Source organism: Crocodylus porosus, unplaced genomic scaffold, assembly GCF_001723895.1.
Source record: "Crocodylus porosus isolate Cpor-Errol unplaced genomic scaffold, CroPor_comp1, whole genome shotgun sequence".
Lineage (NCBI taxonomy): Eukaryota > Metazoa > Chordata > Crocodylia > Crocodylidae > Crocodylus > Crocodylus porosus.
This window is the reverse complement of record NW_017728906.1, coordinates 19,523,922-19,548,420: the sequence shown is the minus strand read 5'-3', so window position 1 is coordinate 19,548,420 and position 24,499 is coordinate 19,523,922. Positions and strand designations below refer to the sequence as shown.

General features: G+C 42.4%; 1 protein-coding gene across 3 annotated transcripts in view; it reads right to left on the bottom strand.

Annotated features, from left to right (window-relative positions):
* The window catches only part of ROBO1 (roundabout guidance receptor 1), a 1,129,598-nt gene extending 1,128,723 nt beyond the window's left edge, over nucleotides 1–875 (bottom strand). For 2 of the 3 annotated variants that reach the window (XM_019528738.1, XM_019528739.1), the window contains exon 1: nucleotides 562–874. The gene's annotated coding sequence lies outside the window, so the exon portion shown is untranslated. Of the gene's footprint in view, nucleotides 1–561 lie in introns of all 3 variants that reach the window. The other variant, XM_019528741.1, reaches the window with a different exon arrangement.
* Nucleotides 876–24,499: the final 23,624 nt, after the last annotated feature.

Below are 24,499 nucleotides of genomic sequence, written 5' to 3'. Positions count from 1 at the left end.
CCCCCGCCCCCCGCCCAGCCCGAGGCCGGGGAGCCGGACGTTGGTCCCGCCGAGCAGCGCGGGGCGCCTCAGCCGCCCCCGGCCCGCGCGGGCCCTGCAGGAGGAGCCGCTCTCAGCCAGGCGCGCGCACACACACATAGGCAGGCGGGGCGGCAGGAGGAACGGCTCCAAAACTTCTTTGTGAGCCAGGAAAGCCGCAAAGAAACTACCCCCCCCTCCCCCGCCCCGGTAGCAGGGCAGCATCCTCCCGCCGGCTGACTATCCCGCCCCATGAAGAACCCCGAGTCCCCGCAAACAGACTTGTTGGACTGCTCCTTGCACTCATCCCGCGCCCCGGTTACTTTTGCTCTTCCCTTTCCTGATCACTCTCCATCTCTCTTTAGAAACTGTTGACTGGTTTAAAACCAAAAAACCCCAAACCCCGCAACCCTGAATGCGGCGCGACTACCAGACAATTGCGTCCTCCTTGCACTTCCAGAGGGGCCTGTCCCATCACCCGCTGCTTTATTATTTGGGGGGGAGGGGGGAAGAAGAGGGAGGAAGGGATGGGGGGGGACTTACCCTCTGAGATAAGAAGGTTGTCAGAAAACTAGCAGTTCCATGATTCAGACAGTCCTTGCAACTTTCCTCGCATAGAGAGACCTGATTTTTTTTTTTTTTTGAGTTTAAGGAGACAAGCTGTTCAAGAGACTTTTAAATATAAAAGGGGGATGAAACCGGATTTCTTCCCAGTATCAGGACCCTGGAAAATCAAATCCTTCTTCAGAAGAGAATTCTTTCAGACCCGTTATCTGTATTACTATTAATGCGCAGAGCAGAAGGCATTGCATACAAATAGATCCAAGTATGAGCTTCTATTGGTGGCTGGGGGAGGCCCCTGGGTCCTACTGCTCTGGCTCTGGGAAACTACAAAGCAGCAATATGCAAGCAGCTTTAGAGGAGGAAGGCTTTAGAGGAGGGTGAGAAAGAGGGAGGGAAGAATAGAGGGGGGTGAATCCTGTTTAATTGATTCGTTACCTCTGGTATTGTAAGATGTGCTGCAATGTTTATGCAAGAAATATGCCACATTAAAGGGATGTGGTGCCATCTCCCCTTTTTCTCCTTTTACAGTGCCATTGTGCAGGATGGGTATGAGCCATTTATTGGCTTTCAAAAGAAAATTTGCAGAGAGAAGTGAGGGTTCACGCAAGGAGGCTTTCTTGTTGTTGGAAACAGTGTTTCCTATGCTAAATTATCTATTATTCATAAGTGCTCTATTAGCCAAAGATATTTACTCACATGACTTAATTAATCCTTGAATTCCGCTTATACATGCATTTTCTCCTCTAAATTCCTGTATTTTAAAGGCACCTTCATTGCCTATGTAAAAAGTACCTTAAACAAATAACTAAATTCACTTGATTTATCTTTAAAACTCATTTATCTTTGTCTTTATTCATTTGTCATTAACAATTACAAGATATTTTTTAACAATTATCTTTTATCATTAACAATTACAAGAGAATTTTTATTCTCTTCAGTTGCAATTTCTTTACAAAGGGATTTGAAGTACTTAATTTAAGACCACAAAGAGATGTTCCAGTGCATACACTAACTCGTTTTTATAATGTACACAATGTTTCTTTTACTAAAACATTTAATAGACTACAGCAACATTTCACAGTGGAACAGCACCAGTAAGCAAGCCTAGTTAGTATTTATCGCATTTGTTTGTAAGAGGTAATAAAGCTGTAAGTATTGATACAATTGAAACATTGGCCAAAGTATTTGCAAAGTAGATGCCTAATTTAAATGGTTTTAAACAGTTATGAGACATTCAACCTCTGCTAATAATTGCCTTTTTACCAGCTTCTGGATAGACCTGCAAACTAGTAATGCACGTTACACTTTATACCATATATGTTATACTACTTTATACCACATATGTTGACCAAGTTTTGTAATGTGTTTTTGACTGAAAAGTTTCCTAGAAAATATTTTTAATAAAGGGATATTTCCTAAATTAAAAATCCTGCCTTGATTATAGATCAAGACACTATATATTTAAAGGTGTAAGCATATACTGTAAATTGCCCTTTGGTCTTCTCTTGGCAAGAATATGGAAGTCAGTGGCCAAAAGTCCACTGCTCACGGGGTCTTATTTTAGGATGCTTGTTGATACAGATAATTGTGTACTAACATGTTCTTTGTACTTCAGTTGTGAACAATCCTTGTAAGTGTAAGTTTAATTACAATTTGTATCTGCAATTTGCAGTTGAGTGTTGCTAGAAAGTGATGTATGGAGCAAGGACAACAGCAATCATACCATCATTTCCTCAGATGGTAAACAATACAGATGAACACAATAGGGGAAAACACTCATAATTTAGAGAGAAACTGATCTTTATGAAATTCACACACCTGGAAAATCAACAGTATTTGAAACAGGTATTCTTTCAAAGATCTACAGTGTGTAATTTGGGCAGGGGGGAGAGATTAGCATTTTTTGCATCAGTAACCCTTGACAATAGAAGTGTTACTTCAAAGCCAGGTTTCTGTTGCTGCATTTTAAACCTAACTTGCAGCTTGGAACCAGAATTTAACTCTTTATTCTCCAAGCTCTGGGGATTTTTGTTTGTCCCCCTTGCCTCCAAGCTATGAAAAGGGTTTATTTTCCCCAACCTGCACACTTGTTTTGTGTTATCTCTGTTCACTGTGTCATAACCTTATAAATTAATAATGTAGTTTTTGTTACAAGGTACATGAGGGATTGCACCCACTGAGGCAATACTTCTCTTGCCAGTGAAGAAACTCTTTTAATGGTGCATCTAATAAAATGCCATTAGATTTTAGCCCACAGTTATTTTAGATCTATTCTAATCAGTGTTCTTTATAACAGCATGTATAATATCATTCAAAAGACTTATCATATAGATATTTTATGCTATTAATGCTGCTAGGTCATATACAGACTACATACCATAGCCATTAGAAAATGACTTATGGTAAAGGGGGGGAAACAGTATCTGTTTTTAATTTAGACTGAAGTATTGCTTTGTGTATTCGTGTGTATGCTTTTAACTTATATGGGTAGATAATACAGACTAAACGCCTTCCAAACCCTGAAGCAAAGGAATTCCAGAAAAGGGCTGTATTTTAGCACTATGGATCTATTCTGCTTTTGCTTTTACTACCATAACCACAATAAATTTAGTGAAGATACCCCTGGTTGCAAGGGTTTGAAGTAAGACCAGAATCAAGCCTATTATACTAAACACAATAGCATAATTGTATTAGTAAATTTCTCTTATTGGTGGATTTATCAAAAATAGGAGAATATTAGTGAAAATTAGGCATGGTGTAACTAGTAACATGACAGTTGAGAAATTAATATGTGAATGCAAAACATTGTCATATCCATTTATATTTATAGATAGTGAACTATTGTGGATTTGTAGATAATGAAATATTAGCACAAAAGGGCTTTTAATAGATGAATTGGGTGGGTGGTTAAACTAATATGATTGTTTTCTAACAAAACAAAACAAAGAAGCATAAATCACTAAGCCAGTGTATTAGCCCAATTAAAATGCAATTGCTTGATCAATTATCACTTTGTGGATAATAGCTTAGTCAAGCCAGAGCAAATAGGTAGTTAAAAGAAAAGTAAAGTGTTAAGCTAGTCAGATTTCCTAGAGTACTTTAACATTGGACATATGTACTTATGTGCACATACATGTGCATATATTCATATCAGTGCATGATAAACATGATAAATGAAGATGTGTATAACATATGCTTTACTCTTTACTTAAAGGAAACATAAATCATATACAATCAAGATGATTTTTGTTGTTCAAAACTAGAATATACAGTTTATCTTCTCTCTTGCAATTACAATAAAATCTTTATTTTTATTCTTTCAGCTATTTAAGAATTTCCTTGTTTTATTTCCTAACTGATAGGAAGTATCTTTGGATTTTTCCTCCTGGAGTAGTCTTTCAGATCACATATGTTATGACAGATGCCTGTTTCTATCTTGTCCTTGGACAGGATGACAACTACGTATTGTAGTTCATGTTGACATGTCACATCTATGGAACCTGTAAAGCAAACTGTGACTGTCATTTATGAGCATGACATTTTTTCTCTCTCTAGTAATCTGTAAAGTATAAATTTCTGGGAAATTAGGTAAGCAGTTACATACAAGCTTGTATGAAATAAAATAGAGTCTACAGTGATTTAGTGCAGTGCTGGCCTGTTAAGGCACACTGGAAGGATCCAGAGTCCCATGGAATGTGTAGAATGTTTCCATTGACTTCATGTACTGATCCAAAGACACAGGAAGATGTAACATTTATCGCATGCTCCACATATATGGAAGTGTCCACAATGTAGTTATACATAAGATCCAAATGAAAATATGTTTTTGTTTCACAGGACAATATTTTTATTGACAATCTGCTACTACAATGAACAGTGATGTGAGGCAATCAAGTTTAATATTAAGGACCGGAGGAAAGAAAAGGAGATGCAGAAGTTTGCTTGCACTTGGCATCAAAAAGGAAATGAAGACTGATACCAGATATCAGCACAACTGATACTTAGTTCTTGTATTTAAAGATCTTGTATCTAGTATTTAAAAGATCCATCTGATGATGGGAGAGTACCTGGAACTGACAGTATCACACTTTTTATGCCTGAGACCCAGAAAAACACTTAACAGCAAAACCATTCACACACCACAAAGTGGTACTATTCATGAATTAACTGTATCATGGTCTGCGTTGCCTCATAACACTGTTCTGGGAGAAATGAGTTTTTTGTACCTTGCAAGTAGAACTGCACAAAATTCACCAGTCCACTAAATTCCACTAGAGGTAAGCAGTATCAACACTGAAGCCTCATGTCTGCAAAATGTCACAATTTTTATGCTGGTCTGGTTGAGAAAGAAACGAGCAAAACATTTCTGGCCCTCGCAGAACAATCTCCTTCCCAGTTTTAGACAGACTAGTCTTCTATACATCTAATGGGAGTAGAAAATTCTCTGTCCTTATAGACATATAGTCTGCCTATAGACATGTTGGTTCACATTCTTATTAGAAGCCTCCAGGATCACCTCACTGTCATGTGTATTAAGCCCCCTCATACTTCAAAATGGCTGTGGGAGCACTTTAAAGCTCATCAAATGAGCTTTAGTTAAGGCGCCCTTACAGCCATTTTAAAATGTTGTGGTGGGGGAAATAAGAGGTGGCTTAATACACGTGACAGTGAGCCACTTTAATTGGAGCAGCTGTTAAGGAACCACTCTAATTAAACCACACCACACCCCTCATGCACATGTATAGGCACACAGCATGCACCAAAAACAGGTTTATTGAAATAGATATTAGGGCTGTGAGAAACTTTGGGCATTGATTCAATTTGGTGGAGATTTGGCCCGATTCAGTGGCCAAATCTGCAAATCTGAATCGAATCAGGAGACCCTTTAATATCTCTGAATAAAATCAGAACCCTCTGACTTGATTCAGAGAGATTCAGACAGATTCAATGAATTGGGCATTGACACAGCTTTAAATGTATTTTCTACTTACCTCAAGGTACCAGGTAGCTCGTGAATGCTGAGATGGTGGGGCAGATGGAGCATCCCACAGGAGTGTGTGTGTGGGGGGGTCCCTAGCGTGCTCAGCAGCAAATCTGTAAGTGGACCAGAAGCACTTCCGGGTCTGCTGGGGAGTGTGCAGGTCCCCCCACCCCCGCACCTCCCTGGCTCAGCAACTGCTGCCACCTGGGACTGGGGGGCCCCAAGGGTGCACCTGCAGCTGATTGCTGAGGGGGGGGGGGGGCAGTGTGCTCAGTAGTGGACCCAGAAGTGGACCGGAATTACTTCTGGTCCACTTCCAGGTTCACCACTGAGCATGCAGCCCTGCCCCCTTCCGCACTCAGGCTGAATCTAAATCTGAATCGAATACAGTCCATTTCACACACCCTTAGTAGATATATATATATTTTAAAATTACAAATGGGAAGATGCCTGACTTCTTCAAAGAAATTGATTGACCAACCATCTATAATTCTATGGGTTGTTGATAGAATCCTCCACAGCTCTGGCAATATGTGAAACTAGACTGTGGAGACCTACCAATATGATTTGATTGTTTTGTTCCTGCCTTAGATTTTGTTGCAATATAGTTCATCTAGTGATGTGTTAAAAGAAGTTGTGTAAAGGAAAAGGAAAACTAACATTTGAAAAGGTACTTGAGAGGAAACATTACTGAGTAATGCTATATATACACAAAATGTACGGTCCAACACTAAATCAAAGGAAAATCTGCCTTAGATTACATAGTCTGAAAAAGGTGCAAAAAAGCAAAGTTATTTTTTACCATATATGTGTAAAAAAAAAATCAGGTATTATATAGCAGACATTACTCTGAAACCCCTCCAACATAAGAAATTCCATAGCATCCCTAGGTAGTCTATTCCAGCATTTCACCAATCCATCTATTTAAAAAAAAATCTTAATATGCAACACAAATATAGTGTATTGTAAATCTTTGTTTTTCCAATGACAATGGAGAACAATCTATCCTTGTCCACTTTATAACAACCTTTTATGTATTAATATGGTGTCATATTATATGATCCTTGAGTGTTCTGTTTAGTAGACCAAACAAGTCAACCTTTCCTTAGGTCATTTTCTAAGCTTCTTATTCTTCTTAGCCTCCTCTACAATCCTTCCATTTTTCCTGGATCTTCCTTTTAGGCACGATACCCAAAACTGGGCAGAGTATTCCACCATGACTAAAATAGTAGTATAATTACATCTTAAGTCTAAACACACAATACTTCTGTTAATTCTTCCCAGAATGAGATTTGGAGCACTATTGTATTTTTGACATTCAGTTTGTAGTACTCTCCAATCCAGAGATTGTATTCTACCATATTGCTACCTATCACCCCTGGTTTTTTTCTTTTTTGTGTACTTATAAATTTTATGTCTCCTTCTTATGGGGGACATTTTATACTTGTCCTAGTTCAAAGACTTGTTGATTTTGGACCATCTCTTTAATATGTCAGGTCAGGATCATTTCAAAATTTGATCAAGGCCTCCAAAATGCTTCCAATAGACTTTCTTTACTGCTCAGCCACAACCAACTTGATGTCTGTTGAAAACTGTGTAGCTGTACACTCTACTCCATCATCTGAGTTGTTATCAAAATCTTGAACAGACACATGTGTGGTCCCACCTGAAATGCATTCCAAGCTTGACAGGGTTCTATCGATAAGCACTCACTGCGTGAGATTTTTCAACCATTTGTGTACCTATCTGAAGATGTTTGTTTCTAGACCACACTTTCTTGGCTGACTAATAAAAATTGAATGCAGGAAAGTAGGGAAGGCCATACTAAAGTCAAATGACTGCCAGGAAGTTTGTTCAGTCAAAGATACTCACGCCAGTTGCACTCATTTAATAAGCACAAGAATTAAAAAAAGAAATACATGCCATTAGTTGGTAGCAGTTTAGGGTAACAAATTTACCCCTAACTAGGGAAGGAAAACCAGATACAGGTTGTGGTTTGTCAGTGGAATCTTGTCTCATATGTGGTATGGCTCAGCTACCTGCTGTTCTGGGTTAATGTGTAGTGAATGAACACCTCAATGGCCCTCAGGTTTTATACTACAAAGTCACCTATCATTAAGATTTTCACACATTGGACATGGCTACATTAGATGCCTCGAGTGCAGTAAACTAATTCTACTACACATTAGTGCGGTGAGCAAAAGCCATGCTAATGCACAGTAAAATGAGTATATTGTGTATTATCATCACAAAAAAACATGTCCCTGTGCTAAGGCGCAGTAGAGCCAATTATGGCACATTAAGGTATCTGTAATTACAGGTACTAATAATGCTCCATAATTATGGCGCATTAATGAAGTGTCCTCTGAGGAACAGATGTTTATTGCTGTTACAATGTTTCCTTGCAAGAACTTCTGTCTCCTCAGAAATCAACCAAAAGAAATCTTAACTCTAACAAAAATGTATACAGGTCAGCAAATTCAGCAGGGAAACACCACAGGCCTAATATTGCTCTTAATCAAAATGGCTGCTAACTCCTAATTCTATCGAGAATAGTGAATTCAGGCAAGATAAATTCCATTTCCCTAGCAACATGACTATGTGGTGACCAAAGCAGCATCAGCCAAATATATCACACCTACTGCTTTTTCCTTATTACCCTGTCAAAGAAGGGAATATTGGATTGTTTTGAAAAAAACATGACTTTTTATTTTGTTGGAATTTTTGTTGCAGGATCGGTGCCCAAAGGTGCTGTGGTGCCCCTTGATGGACATGAGGCTCTTGCTCACTGAGACCCCTTCCATATTGTTTCACCTGCTATGCCTTGATGTAGTTCCAAAAAGGGTTGGGATTGCTGCCCCAAGGGTCCTCCCTCCCTCCCCCTCTGCCCAGCAGGTAACTCTGTTGGGGAAGAGGCAGGGGAAAGGGCCCAATGGTGAGGGAGGCAGTGGGGCAGAGGCAGGGGCTGGGGTAAATGGGGCCCTGGCCCGGCCCAGCCTGGCCAGATGGTGGCACAATCGGAGCCCGGGCGGCTCACTCAGGGTTACAGAGGGGCTCCTAACACTGTGTGCACCCTAGTGGAGGCCCAGGGGGAACAAGCCCCCTAATCTGTGCGTGGGGCTGAGCTGGCTGCTCCTGCAAGCTGGGCTTTGTGCCCTGCTGCCTTGAGAGCTGTGCAATGCCATGTGCATACTGCTGCCAGGCAGGCAGGGGTTCAGTGTAGCCCAGTGGCAGCAGGTACATGATGCCCCTCCCAGAACAGTTGCAGCAGCACACAGAGCCCTGTGCACAGTGGCAGCCACCTCTGCCCCATGCACAGATTGGGAGGGGCACATGCCCCCTGGGCCACTGAGGGGATGCACACAACACTGGGAGCGCCTCCCACCACACCCCTGGTCAAAAAGCCCAGGCTTCAACTGTCCCACCACCCAGCCTGGATGGGGCCCCATTCACCTCAGCCCCTGCCCCTGCCTGTGCCCTGCTCCCTATCTTACTGTGAGGAGCTCGATCTGGCTCTCCATCCCAGCCCCTGCCCCTTCACAGAATTGACTGGTACTTGCCTGCTGTGCTGGGCAGCCAGCGAGCCACACTGTGGGCTGTGATCCTGGCTGTGTGTGTGCCCCTCCCCACCCCTGCTGCAGGCCTGGAGCTGGTGGCCAAGCTGTCGTATGGACCTACCCACTGTCCTGAGTTTCAGGGTGCTGATCCCCTTAGCTCCAGCCTTCCACTGCCTATGTCTGACAGTGTTTCTCTTTATCTCTAATGGGCTGCTTGCTTCTCTCTGTTGCTGCTTATCCCTGCTGCTTACAGCATTTACCTCCTAGCTGCCTAGGAATTTAACCTGTTCCTTTGGCTTATTGTTGTGCAGCTAGCCTTGTCTCAGCTGCCTACCTATCTACCTAACTAGGTTAGCCTGCTGTGCCTTCCCTTTTTTAGTAAGAAGGGCCTTTGGCTCTCTGTTCCAATTCCTTTCCAAAATATGGAGTTGGAGTTCTCCTTCCATTCCCTCTCTCCACCCAATTTATCATCTAGGTGTTTGTAAATGGAATGCTAAATCATTTGTCGTGAATCTATCTGGGAATCAAAATTGGTTTGACTGGTCTATAATTTCCTTGGCCTTGTCTTTTCCCATTTTTAAAAAACACACACTATGTTTATTTTTACCCAGTCTTCTAAAACTTTTCCCACCTTGTGGGTTTTCAAAATATCATTGCTAATGATTCAGAGATTGCTCGGAATAGTTCTTTAAGCACAACAGGGTAATTTTCACCAATCCCTTTCAGCTTGTGTAAGCTTGTTTGGGTAGTTTTAAAAATAGGTAAGACCAGGGGTTACCAAAATGGTATGAATACCTAACTGTGGTCTTGCCTACCCTGGGGGTAAGCAAGACATCTCTTTGGGGTATGCAGGGGAAATTGTAATGGCAGATTTAATTTTTATTATGATAAATAACTGGTATTTAAGGAGTTAAACTATAAAACATGCTAGTAGGGGTACATGGGCAGCTGGTAAATCTAGAATGGGGTATGCAATAAAAAAAAGTTTGGAAACCTCTGGGTTAGACAAACACTTGTATAGGATAGTTCACACAGGGATAATTCTGCCTTGAGATGTGGGGGAATGGGTGGAAGGAAGGGAGGAAGATAAAGCCTCCTTCCCTCTCTCTGCTGATGAATTCAGTGGGCTAACTGTCTTCATCTGCCAGCTGCCTTGGTCTCTCTAGCCATGAGTCTCAAGTTACATCAACTCCCTGACGGAAGCTGTATGACCAGCGTATGTCTACATCCTTGGGAGAGATTTCTGGATATCTATTTTTGGCTGAACAATTTACAGCAGTGATGAAAACTTATCATCTGTATTTGATCAAGAGGTTGCAGATATTCCTTGCAGATGTAGACTTTTTCTGGACTAGTGTACTAGGCTATGTCCCTTAAATCCATTTGAGAACTGCAGCACTCTAGATAAGCAGATTTCCTGTTGTGAGCACTGCCTCTTCTCTCTCCACTGCACTTAGATGTGCACTGCCCTTGTCTCCTAGGAGTTGGTTTTGATTAAAAATAATATTCCAAAGGGTGAAACTTCCTCTCTCTCCAGGCCAAGGAATAATTACTATCTGATGTGTTTCAGCAACAAAAGTTTAAAAATCACAAGCTAAAAATGACCAAAAATAAGAAGCTATGGAAAAGAGTCAAGTATCTAGTCAGTTAAGATTTGAAAAGATAATCTCAAATAAGAAAGAAAAAATCATGTAAATTCTTCTCAAAAAGTTTGAGAGATTGAGAAGAAAATAAAGGAAAGCGAACTGTAGAAACTTATTCTAGATAGAAACTTATTCTATTAGCAGATGAAGAAATCAGTGATATCTAATTATTGGAGAGGCAGGAAGGCAGGCAGTGAGGGGACAGGTGGTATGGAGAGGTCCAAGAGCTTAACCCTTGCTTCTGCTTGCCCCCCCTCCCCCGCCCCGCTACCTCTGCCCGACCTCCTGCAGTCTTGGGCCTTCTCTTCCCCCTCCACCTTTGCTCCCCATCCTGTCTGTCCCCTCCCTTCTCAGACTCTGCTTCCCCCACCCTGCCCAATCTCTACTCCTCCCTCCCTCCCCAGCCTCTGCTCTCCATTTTCCCCTGCCTCCTTATCCTTGCTCCATGTCAGCAGACTGCATCTCTATTTTAGCCTGGGCCACAGAGAACAGCCCCAGCCCAGTCTCCATAGCAGCCATGTGCTATAGGGCAAGGCAGGGACCATGCTCAATGCCCTAGGCTGTAGAGTGGATGGAGGCTGCCAGCATTAAACAAGACTAAGGGTAAGATGAGGGGGAAGAGGAGCAGGCAGGGCAATAGAAACTTCATGGTAGGGAGAGGGGCTGGAGCCTGAGCCACAACAGACACCTGCCTCCCCCCCCACTGCTCTCATACTCAATTTTAAAATAAGGGGCTTTTTTCCCGTGTGGAGGACCCCCCTCCCCTCATCTTAGAACTGAATAAATATAGTATGTAGCAAATATCTTGCTGACAGAATTTATGTTAAAAAGTTGTCTGGTACACTTGGAAAAACTGAAACCAAAGAAGTCATCAGTTCCAGATTATATGCTATTTGGGTATTAATGGAGTCAGTTAATGAACTTAATTTAAACAGTGACAGTTATTTCCAAAAAGTCATGAAAAGTGTGGCAGTACCATTATGAAAAGGAAATGAGTTAGTATTTATGTATATTGGCAATTACCCAATGACAAACATAATTTCATTCTATAGTTACTAATTCTTTATAGAATAGTAAAAGCAAAATCTATTTATACTGTTATGGCACATTATCACGAGCATAATTAAAGTTTCACCTGTATATTTATGTTAAGAGGAGTTAGGGAATTGGCTTCAAAAGTTTGTTGCTATTTATGAATTTTCGTGAAATGTCAAGGGTGTTTTGAAAGACACAATCCAAATGCAAGTCTAATTTTAACTATTTTTTTAAGTGTTCACTGATCAAAAAAAATGTTAATATAATTTCTTCTTTCACAGAAATAGAATTGGAAGGGAGTTCCTGGGCCATCAAATCCAGTCCCTTGCTTTTGAAGAAACTGTGAAATATATGATTGATTTGGGACAGATGCTTGTAAAAAAGTTTTATCGTCAAGTTTAAAAGTTGGTATGAACTTTTAGAAATGTTGATACAATATTACTGATTGTGCCGGCTATTGTGACATACAATATATCAGATACACTACTTACTTAGTTATAGTGAATTGCAGAAGACTTGAATGAGAATTTGAATTGCTGTGACTTCTTAAGCTTACCGGTGGTCCCCCCAGTCAGGAAAATTCAGTTTTTCCAAGTGTACCCAACTGACAGACTGCTGATAGCTTAGCCTTGCAAATAAATTTATGAGTCTACTAACTCTGAACTACCAAACATAGCTATTTTTTTTTACTTCAAGCTGAACAGAGATTCTTCAGAACAACAGTGTTTTGAGGGTTGGGTAGCTTTTCCCTACTTTGTTCTTTCCAATTTTTTTCAAGGAATTGGGCAGGTGTGTACAAGGTATGTCATACACGTTTAGAATAAGTTACAAAATGAATGCACACAATAATGTGTCTCTGGAGTGTAAATACTCCCTTTTTAGGCAGACTGAAGGACATTGATCCAATTGATAGGATGCGAATGGGAAGGTAAGAAGCAATATTTTCAGTGTTTCTTCCATTCTGTAGAAACTTCTCTGCAGCTGTTCCTTGGGGCAGTGATTCTAGCAATACATAGAGATTGGGGGATTTTGCTCTCCAAACTGTTTACTTATGGGCTTCATGGCTAGCAACATTTACTCAGCCCTTCAATAGTGAAATAGGATTCTGCCCTTAAGGTCTTCTGTAAACCAGGGCCATATATACAGAGGCTTAATTAATGGAATGGCCCTGCTTTACAGAAGTCCTTAAGGGCAGAATCCTATCTCACTTTTTGTTCTCAGATGGAAGTTTTCCAGCTACATTAGTGGCATTTTTTGCACTTACACACAGTTTGTGATTCTACTCCCCTTTGCAGTTGGACGTGAGGGTAGCTCCTGTGCTTTAACCTGGTAGTCTTTTGGTTTTGGCACCTGCCCAAGAAGCAAGAGAGCCAGGTTATAGGTTCCTATACAGTGGGTTTGGATCTGCATCTTTAGTACTTGGTAGCCCAGTGCCATTGCAGATTCTAGGAACACTTCCTCCAGCCCCACTGCTGCATGTTTCACTGTGAGTATACATCAGGTAGATTTTATTTACCTTCAGTTGACTGGTCAAGCCAACTGATAGTGGGGACAAATGCAAGAGTGCATAAATCTAGTTTCCCTGAAAACCTACATCTTTATACATACACTGTTCTTTGAACCATCCAATCACAGACTATACACATACACACAGCTTGGTAACCCCTTACTATGTTAGGGCATTAGCTTTTTATCTGTTTTCTACATTCCTTGGATATCTTGTTAACTTCAGTCAGCCAGGAAGGCACACCTGTATTGGAATAGTTTTGACAAGAGTCAATAGAGGGTATATGCATTTCATAGTTTCATAGTTTCTAGGGTTGGAAGGGACCTGAGTAGATCATCTAGTCCGACCCTCTGCCATGGCAGGAAAGATTACTGGGGTCAAACAACCCTAGCAAGGTATTCATCTAACCTCCTCTTAAAGACCCCCAGAGTAGGAGCCTACACCACTTCTCTTGGAAGTTGGTTCCAGATCCTAGCCGCCCTGACCGTGAAGTAGCGCTTCCTGATATCTAGCCTAAATCTACCCTCTGCCAGCTTGTGACCGTTATTCCTGGTTAGTCCTGGCAGTGCTCGGGGGAACAGGGACTTCCCCACTGCCTGCTGGTCCCCTCTGACTAGTTTGTAACAGGCCACTAGATCCCCCCTCAGCCTTCTGTTGGGGAGGCTGAACAGGTTCAGGTCCTGTAGCGTCTCCTTGTAGGGCCTGCCCTGCTGCCCCCGATCATGCAAGTGGCCCTCCTCTGGACCCTCTCCATGTTGTCCACATCCCTCTTGAAGTGTCAGAATTATTGATTCTTAACTACTTTATACCTTTAGGCAACTTGTAGACCTTCTAGGTTGTTCACTACTTGTTATATTCCAAGGTGAGTTTGACCACCAAGTGAGCCTTAATTTTGGGTATGTTAGCCTTTTTTGTTGTTTGAAGGGGACTTAGCTCCTGTCCCAGAGCACAGATTACACATTATCAAGGCCCATCTCCAGCCATCTTCTAAACTGAGCTCTAGGTAGTCAAGAAAGGAAGAAAAAGAACATGCTTTTTAGCTCAGAAAAATTGGTGCCTTTCTAGAATAATCCTGGGTTCTAGCATGAATCTTTGTCCCTAATGGGTCAGAAATTCCTGGTACTCAATACTTACCATACATTTTGTCCAGTAAATGCTAAATACAAGTTGTGGTGGCTGATCTTCAAGAGAGGGGCTGAAGAGGGGAATAGATAATGTTTGACCTATGGCCTGGTCATTCGAGTACAGTTCTGTGAAGTCAGAAAGTTGTGAGAAAGGTGGGACTATAATTTGGTTTCTTGCTTTCTAGACAAATACTCTAACCACTCAAGTGTCAGGCTGAAAAATAAGACAGTCCTTCTCCACCTCCATCTAAAACCTGGTAGTCATGGGTTTTTGCAAGGTGGAATGTTGTGACTTAGGCTCATCCAAGTACAGGTGGAGAGAGTTGCATACTTGCACCGTTAGTGTGTAATCTACCTAGCGTACTCAGTCGCTGTGTGGACACTTACATACCTACACTGCACAGGGAATTGCAAAGTGTGCATGAATGCCAAAAATGATACTTTTGCATCTGGAATACTGCTATCTGGGCAAGTAAAATGAAATAGAATTCTACCCAGAGGGATCCATTAATTCTATGGATTTAGCCTCTGCCACTTGCACAGTAAGGTGAATATCACCTGTGCCTGGAAGAAATCCATTAACTCAGAAGTATAGCCAAAGAGTTTCCAGTCTGCTATATAAGATATTCCTCATAGAGGACTATAAGCCCCTAAATGGACATGTTGTAAACAAAGTGTAACACAATCATGTATTAAGTGAGGAAAAGGAATAGTGGAATATCAGGACAATATTCTAACTACTAGTTGTATTAGGTAATTCCATAGGCTCCCAAGAGAAATGGAGGAGGCCATTTCATTTGAATTATTTATAACTGAACTAGAAAAAAATCCACAAGCAAATATGTCATAAGAAACACTCCAAAGTTTGTAAGGAGAATCTACAAATTTACCATATATAATAAAGTGAGTCCGTGATTCCTAAAGATTGTTTTTTTGCCATTTTTGAGGTAAAATGTATTGATTCATTAAAGCAAGAAAAGCACCCAGCGCACTTTTTCAGTCATATAATCAGATCTTCTTCCTGAAGAGTTAATTCCTACCCACTGCAAGGCAGTAGGCGATTTGTATTTTCTTTTCCTCATGTTTCAGAATGGCTCTTGCTGGTACGGATGCTTCCAGATTGGCACTTCTGCTGAACATACTCAGCAGCTTGCCCCAGCTTTTGCTTATATGTAGGCCATTTAAATATGTTGTGGCTCTTACCAAGAGGCCTTTTCTGCAAATGTTTACCCATATGCTATCAAAATGAATTCAGTGAGACTACTTGTGTAAGGAATATTCATATGAGTAATGGTTTTAAAGATGATACTACAAATGCTTTCCTCAACCTTCATGTTCAGATTGACTAATCAAGAACTGGCTTCTTAGGTGTCTTCACCAGATAACACAAAACCATCAATGTCATTGGTATTAGGGGTAAAGTTCTCAGCAGTGCAATAAGTCTGAAAAAGTGTATCTAAAGTATAAGTAGATGTATCTAAGAAAGCCTGAATGTTCTCTTAGAGGAACAGGGGGTCCCTTTCCTTTTAAACGCTCTCCCCATACTTGCATGCTGCAAGCCTTTTAGTTTATGATGAATACTATTAAAGTGAGAGATGAGACATTTGAAGGTAAGATCAGAAATAGAAGGGTCAAATTGTTTACCTTAACAGGAAGGTCAACATAGGGTGACAGCCTGGTCTCTCTTATGTCAGCTGGAGTTTTGTCATTGTCTTCTATCAGGTTGGGAATTCAGCAGTAATATTTACATACAGCTATAGATTTAGACACTTTAGGATATTAGTTTCAGTATTCAACAAAATGCACTTGTGATTGTTGCAAACAAAACATATTGAAGAAGCAAATGCAATATACTGGACCTATATTACTATGCTTTTATGTAACCATATTTCATTCTGTTGTGTTCTAGTGCAGAAGCTGTCAACCTTTTTGGACTCGAGGCACCAATGACCCCTTCTTGGGCTCAAGGCATCTCCTCCATAACTTTTGTGAATTGAATGGCACCCAATGAAAAAAATGAATACAGGCAACCCCTGCTTAGTGCTCTTAATTGGTTCCTGAAAAACCGAGTGTTAAGTGAAATGAGCATTATGCAAAACCAAAAGTTTTTGATGACCCAAGATGGTGACTGCAAGTGTTTTTAATGACCCAAGATGCTGACTGTGAACATTATAATGAAACTCACTGAGTGCTAAATGAAATCAGGTATCAATTTAAAATGAGTGTTATAGCAAAATAGTGTTAAGTGAAACAGCATTGAGCAGGGGTTGCCTGTATATATATTATACTGCTTACTTCCTTACACAAGGGCTAGGCACTAGGGATGGAAAATTGCCTAGGCAGGGACAAGTCACCATACTTCACCATAAAGTGCTGTACAGCAACGTAGCACATTGCTACATCACTGTAGGGTGATGTGTAGATATGCCCTGTATCTTCAATATCCACAGGCAGGAGGTTGGCTATATGTTTTGTATTATGATGTTCTTCTAACAGCATGCCAGAGCATTGATTCAGCACTGACAGGTTGAAGAAATTTGTTGCTTGCTTATTCACATCTGAAGTAAATTATTGAATCAGGGCTTTGATATCTAAATGAAGGCCTTATTCCATGCTTTATCTTCATGCACTGAGAGTTCTCTTTGGGGATGAGAGGACTATGTAGTCCTAATTGCATACCTTCATTCTTTCACCTTAAATAAAAAACTAAATTTGATATTTTTCATAGAATAAGCTTCATACTTTTGCTGTGACTGTTGTAGACCTTAAGGGAATGACAAACTAAAGGAGCTTGTTTGTGAAATATGAAGGGGGAAAACAGGCCAGAGATCTTCCCTTCTTTTTCAGGGTGCACAGAAGAGCTCAGGAGCCTTAGTACTAAGAAAACTTTATGCAGGCTATCTGGTATCTTTGGTAAAAATGAGAAAGCAGAGGTTGAGATTTAGATTTTCCAAGGAGCCTGCTAATTCTGGGTGTCTCTTTTTCTGAGTGACCAGTCTGAGACACTAAACATTTATTTGTTGGAAGTGCTGAGTACTCATTTAAGTTGACAGGTGTTATGGGTATTCAAAATCTTTGAAAGTCAGGCTTATATCTGAAATTGGGTTACCAAAAATGATGGGAATGTTTGAAAAAAATCCCCTCAGTAGATTGTCTGTAGCTACCCAGTAAATCAGTGATCAAACATGCTTATTAAGTGAATGTTAAGGTAGGTAGTAGGGCTGGATTGCCTGTAGGACCTTCTCAACTTGTATATCCCATTTCTGACAGAAAATGTTGTAACCATTACAGTTACAAGTAACATCTAAGATTATTGAAATGAAGAGATGATTGCAATGGAAGTGCTCTTTGTTAGTTTACTCAATACACTTGTCAGTATTGTGAATACTGTTACTTTCAGTATTTCCTTTTAATATTCAATTAATCACTTTTTCTCACCTGAAAACAAAAGGAAACAACAACCAAATGTCAAAAGAGAAAAATAGAGGACAGAAAAAATAAGAATGTCTAAACAAATACATTTACAGAATTATAAAGAAAGATATTCACTTATAATTCAGTTTGTCAGTATCCTTCCTTCTCCATATTTCTGGTAATTCCAGAAAATAACCATCATCATACCACTATCAGCAAAAACAGGGGCACAGCATCTCGGTCTCCCCTTCTGTTTAGTCGGCTTCAAAGCCGCATTTTCCCACCTAAATAGAAAAGGAATTAGAAAGGAATAAAGGATGATATAAATTGTCACTGAGTAATTTTCCTTTGTGATTTATAGACCACTTCTCCAATCTTTTGGATGTTTCTAGACAATCAGAAGAGGTAGCCAGCAGACCCATAAAGGAGGTGAGAGTAGCAGAGTGGTTTATTTCAAAAGAGCTAAGCCTTTTTTCTGAATCAATGCCCACTAAGTAGTGTCTGTTAAAGGTGTGAGGTAAATTTCCTTCATGGTAACATTAATTCTGTTGTCTCAGAAAGAAAGAAATTCCCCAGATAAGCTATACTTTTCACTAGCAGAGATGAAATATAGCCTATCTTTCTGCAAATCAGAAAATACACAGTTCTTTTTCATAGTTAACAGAAGCAGAAAAGCTTTCCACGCCGGTCCTTAGAAGCCATGGAGAATGGCAGGCGGATTCCATTGAGTGGTAGTACTGTATCTATATTAATTTATCTCAATAAGGACAGGGATTTGAACATTTTAGCATTTGGGGACTGAAAGCAAACAAATAAGGATAGGTGACACCCCAACTCTGGTACAAGAGTGTCAGGCTCCAGTGCACTAAATTGAAAGACATACTGTAGGGAATAAATTAAAGGGGTTCCTTGGATAGCACTTATAATATTATTGATGTGCTGAGGAAAATACAGGCTGATACATCAGTGGTAAAGAGAGGTTTATGGTGGGAAGGCCATTGAACTGTCTGCTCTGAGAGGCAAGCACAGCAAAGAAATGTAGAGAAAAACATAATTTCATATTTAACTAAGAGAGACTAATCTCCCTGGGGTTCAGCAGAAAGCTGTAGGGGAATTTAGCAATGAGGCACAGGTGAAAGGAAAGCTAAAACCCAGAAACTGATAGAAAAGCACTCAAATAGATATGTTTTCTTTTATTTCCTTAAGCTGCTATGCTTGGGTACAAAAAGGGAAGGAAAACTTTATTTTATAGCGTAGGGAATGAGAGAAAAGCCCTGTCTAATGAATGAAACAAGAGTTACATTTCAGGAAAAAAAATAATAAAAAAATCATAGCATTCTGCTTTTGCATTCTTTCATAGGGAAGAGATGAGAAGGCCTAACTCCCATGATCCCATGCTTAAAATTTGCTGAAGGAAAGGAGAGACTGTAAAGGAGGACAGGCACTGAAGGCTCCCCTGCCATCATCACAATCCATAAGAAAAAGATCTAAGCAAGTGGGGTCAGGCCAGTATACGGCCACATCCAGTGCACAGCATTGGGCCACTCATCTTGCCTGCTGAGCTGGATGCCACTGATTTAGGGGAACAGTATGAAAAACAGGGCACATGCAGAGTGATCCAATCCCTCTTATACACTCATGTTGCCAGCAAACATAGGTTTAGGGATGTCTTGACCTGTGTTACATACCTGACTGTGCCTAAAAGCTGTATTGGACCTACCCTCTATTGATTTACCCAGTCCCCTTTTTTGATCTAGTTTTACCAGTGGCCCACAATGTCCTGTAGTACTAAGTTCCACTAGGTATTTATGCCTTTTGTAAAGTAATTCCTTTTCTGTGTTTTAAATTTAAAACCTTATGATTTTCATGGGGTGAGCCCTAGTTTTGGATATTATAAACTATTCACAACTATAGTGAATCTTAGTTCCCTATTTAGTTTTAATAAAGCAGAAATGATTTTGTAGAGTTCTATCATATGTCCCCCGTCAGTTGTTTCTCTCCCAGAGTGAAGAATCCTACTCTTCCCATAGCTCTTCTCATATGGAAGCCTTTCCAGATCCAGTTTCCATACCCTGCCCAATTTGACTTAATTTGGAAAGGCACAACTGATATATCCTTAACCACAATACAGTAGTATGAACATGCTGAATTGTTATATCTTTAGATTTTTCTCAATTTCAGATTGCAGCAACATTTTATACACTGAAGTTAAAGTGTTCTCATGAAGATTAGATTGGCCTATATCACAAGATTAAGGTTGATCCAATCTAATCAGCCTATAGCACTGAGGTATATGAAATGACTGATGAATAAAACAACTGATAAACCCTGGAATTAAATTCTAAACAGCACTGAGGACAAAAATAAAACTTTACTTGGCTTGAACAATTCTCATTGGACTTAAAATTTCCATTTGAATAAAAAATATTCTATAGAGAGAATTGCTATGGAATGTCAGTTGTATTGAGCTCAAGTGCATTTTCAAAAAGAAATGTCCAAGTATAAAAAAATTTAAAGCCTAATCCTGCTGCCATTGCAGGCAAGGCTGACATTTTCAGTGCCTTCAGCAGGATTTCTAATGAAACTCATATCTTGACATCATTTATTAAAAATTTTGGAAGGAATATTTTTTTCATACAGGCTGTAATCTGACATCTTTAGCATATACCTTATTTTATTATATAAGTTAGAGAGAAGGACTTATTTTATCCAGGAAAAATAAAACATAACAAATTCTTCATCTTTAGCTATAAATGAAGGGGGAAGTTAATATTGTTTTCTGGGTTATAATTGATAGATACTAACTTCAAGAGAACAACTTGAAACTGCTGGTACAAAGCTGATAAAAATACAGCTAGGAATGTATCATATTCTCTATATACCCTATCCCCTGAGAGATGTACATACATTTTTAATAGGGACTATAAGTATCATAGTGTCTGCAGCATTGCACAATACCTGGCTATGGCTAAATATATCTCTTAGAAAAGTATGTATTTTGAAAAACTAGATGTGTGAACAATATACAAAAAATGATCAATACAATGGCTTTAGAGTGAATCATATTTAGTTTGAGATCATATTTGTCACTTAGAAACTTCAGCCATTTGGTATAGGAACAGTAGAAATAGACTTGAAAAAGACTTGAATAGACTTCTGACATTTTACTGGTAGGACTGGAAGATATATTATGTATCAGATTATCAGCAAAAAGGTTACAATCATAAATAGCAACTTCTAGTAGCTATTTTTTTCATTAGATATGTCTACGTGTGCATTTAGGTATGGCTTAATTTACTGTGCATTAAGCTAATACACAGTAAATTAATTTGGGTAGGTGGCTACATGTTCAGTGACCTGGCACTAAATTTAGTGCCAGGTTCATCCAGCCTAGCCATGTGCCGCTGTGGCTACTGGGGGCAGCTTCGGCTTCTGGCCCCAGCTGCCAGCACTTGGCAGCCATCTTTAAAACACAGCCCTGCACTGTGTTCTCTGGACAGCTGGTACCTGTGCTCAGATGAGCAGTAGGCACACAGAGTGACAGCACATGGCAGCTCTGTTCATGCTCCCTCTGTGTTCCTGAGCTATGGCTGCCACAGCCCATGGCCCTGCCAAGTGACAAACACGGTCTCCTGATCTTGCTAGCCACCTTAGTTGTCCTGCTGGCACAGTGCAGTTACCATCACCTGGCCCATGGGCATCTCACTTTGCCCAGCTCCCCCAAACACAGTGACCGCCTGACTGACTGCTGCTTGCCCTGCCAGGGCCTCCACCACTGTGCAGTAACTCCCAGATCCCCCTCCATTGCCCTTCTGGGTCTACAGCTTCATCGCTTCTGGGCCCACCATAGCAACCAGGACTAGTGGCAGTGCCTGGTGCGACACAACTGGGACGATGAGCAGTGGGTCAACACCTTCAGGATGACTTGGGCCACCTTCACCAATCTCTTCTGCCAGCTCCAGCCCCACCTGGAGTGCCAAGACACTGGCATGCACCTGGACTTCCCTGCCAAAATGACCCTGCACCTGGCTTCCTCCCCACCCCTCTGCCCCTGGCACTGCTTAAGCTGGCCATGCCTGCTAGCCTATACTATGTGGGTCACTTGTTCAGAGTGGGCAAGGCCACCACTGGGGAGATCATTTTGGAGATGTGCAGTGCCCTCCAGGACATGCTGGTGGATACTGTTCTCTGCATCTGTGACCACAGATGTGGAGGACAGTGGTGGTCACAGAGTACCATGCACTGGCATTCTCTCAGTGTATCAGTGCCCTGGAAAGGACACATATCCCAGTGACCTGCCCACCCCCTGGAGACTGGCCCTATTATAGCTGTAGGAGGTTCCACTCTATGGTCCTACAGGTGGTTGTAGATCACCAAGGGACCTTCACCCATGTGAGTGCCAGCTGGGCAGGCAGCATGCATGATGCCCACCTGTTCAGGAACTCTGGACTGGGCATGCTGGTGGAGAGCAGGTGCTTCATGCTGGGAGTGAAGGACCTGCAGATAGGTGCTGTCATCAGCCCACCCTTGCTCACTGAGGACCCAGCATGCCCATTTCTGCTGTGGCTGATGAGGCCCTACACTGGACACCTGGACGAGACCCACACCCTTGTTGAGTGCACCTTTGGCTGCCTCCAAGGTCACTGGTGCGACCTCACTGCCCACCTCAAAGTGGCCAAGAACAACTTCCCCTAGTTAATTGTCACAGCTTGTGTTCCACACAATATTTGTGAAGCCTGGGAAGAGTTGTTCCAGGAGGCCTGGGTAAGGAAGCATGCCAGGCAGGGATGGCCTGGTGGTGGGAGCATGAGCTGCGGTGGCAGCGGCAGTAGTGGGTTTCCCCCAGTGAGAACCCAGACAAAGCGCATACCCACCAGCAGAAGCCAGGTCACTGGGAGTAGGAGGCTCTTGCAGACCACCTCATGAAGCACTCTCCCCTCTTGCCTGCCTGCACTGCCACTCACACTCCCTGCCGACCACCAGCACCACTTTCATGCCAGGCACATATTGAAACAAGAAAGCTTTATTCTCCTCACAACAACCATTTTCATCCCTCCCCCCTCACGCAGAGCCCCTTTTGTCCTTCCCTCCCCAACACACTGAATGCTCTCCCCTTCAAACAACAGAGCCCCTCACCCTTCTTTTTCCAACAGAGTCCCTTCACCACCCTTCCCACTCACCAACAATAAAGAAACTCTCTTCCCAGTTTGAAACCTATGTACAAAAGTCTGCATCTGTCTTAGTGGCCCGGAGTGGTGGTCTGTAGTGTGGGGGTGCCTATGGGGCAAAGTCCGGGGGCAAACAGCCAGTAACCCCACCTCTCACCATTCCCCTCTGGGCCTGGGGGCTACAGCAACCATGGTGGGTGGCAGGCTTGCCCATAGGTAATGGTCGCCAGTGCTCCTCTGGAGTGGGTGGCTCCCACTCCAGCTGCTGGAGTCCAGGAACAGTAGGAACAGTGTCCAGGTCTGGTGCCACTCCAGGCACCTCCAGCACATCTGCAGGGGCATAGGTGGAGGCAGGGGCTGGACCAGGGACTCCTGTGGGCAGGAGGCACCAGAGGATCTCCTCCCATGCCCAAGCAGGGGCCTGCTACAGTGTGGTGGGCAGGTACAGTGGGCCCTGTGGGGCTAGAGCTGGGGGTGGCAATGCACACCACCGCCAGGCCCAAGACATGTCCATTGGTGATAATGGTGGTCATTATCAATGGCCTTCATTGCCTGGACCTGGATGGCATTTTGCTGCCTGAGGAGCTGGAGGTGCTCCCGATTCAGGGCCAGGAGCTTTGCCTGGAACGCCCTCTCTGTTGGTCCCACACGTCCTCCTGAGTAGTCTCCTGGGTGATATCCTCTGCAGGCTACCTCTTCTGGTGGGCCAGGTCCTCCTCCTACCAGGCCTGAGCCTGCTTCTCAACCACAGCCACCAGCTGCTGAAGCAGGAGGGTCCTCTCTTGTGTGCACTAATAGCACAGTTGGTGCATGTAGAGGGCTCCAGCACTGGGTGGCAGCGACCCTGATCCAGCATCTCTGCTGGGGATGGTGGTCTCTCCCCCACTTCCAGATACTGACCTTGCAGAGAAAAGAGACAGAAGGCTTTTGTGACAGTTTGTGACAATTAAGAGATAAGAAGCTCTGCACCAAGGACCATGCACTACCTGGCCTCAGATCAGGGGTCAACTGTGCATGGATGCCTGGGGACCATGGTAGGTTGCATGGGTGCCCAGGCAGCTGCCAGCCAATTCCCCCATCCCTGTGCACTCCCCTTGGGCCAGTGGCCCTCTGGGTGCTGGGTGCAGGCAGCCTGCATTCCCCACCCCGTTCCTAGGGCAGGAGAAGCCAGGCTGCTGGCAGCACCTGCTGCTGCAGCTGCAGAACCCACTCACCCCACACCCTTTCCCCTGGAGGCCAACTGCTCTGCTGTGCTGCCACCCAGCCCATGATGCCCAGGCTCAGAGGGCATGGGACTCCTGGACAACTGGGACAGGGAGCTGGTTGTGACCCCTCCCTCCCCACTGGGGGCTTCTCTGGGGAGGCTCTTTCGGGTTAGCTTCCCAGCACGCTGCCACCGCATCCTGAGAATGCCCCTGCTGTGTGGGGGTCCCATCGGTGCACAATGAGCTTTGTGTAGACTGAGGGGTGCCCAACCCCACTATGTCC